Raw genomic sequence first — 337 nt, forward strand, 5'->3', positions numbered from 1 at the left:
GCTGAAATCTTCGCTCAAACTTTCTGTAAGAACTCCACCCTGGAGGATTCTGGGCATATTCCTCCTACTCATCCCCCCTCTGACTCCTTTATGCCTGTTATTAAAATTCTTCCAAATGATGTTTTCTATGCCCTCTCAGGCCTCAACTCTCAGACGACTTATGGACCTGATGGAGTGCCTGCTATTGTCCTTAAAAACTGTGCTTCCGTGCTGACAACCCTGCCTGGTCAAACTCTTTCGCCTCTGCCTATCAACATCTACCTTTCCTTCCTGCTGGAAATATGCCTTTGTACAGCCTGTGCCTAAGAAGGATGACCGTTCCAATCCCTCAAACTAC

The sequence above is a fragment of the Eriocheir sinensis genome, chromosome 23 (assembly GCF_024679095.1).
Source record: "Eriocheir sinensis breed Jianghai 21 chromosome 23, ASM2467909v1, whole genome shotgun sequence".
NCBI lineage: Eukaryota > Metazoa > Arthropoda > Malacostraca > Decapoda > Varunidae > Eriocheir > Eriocheir sinensis.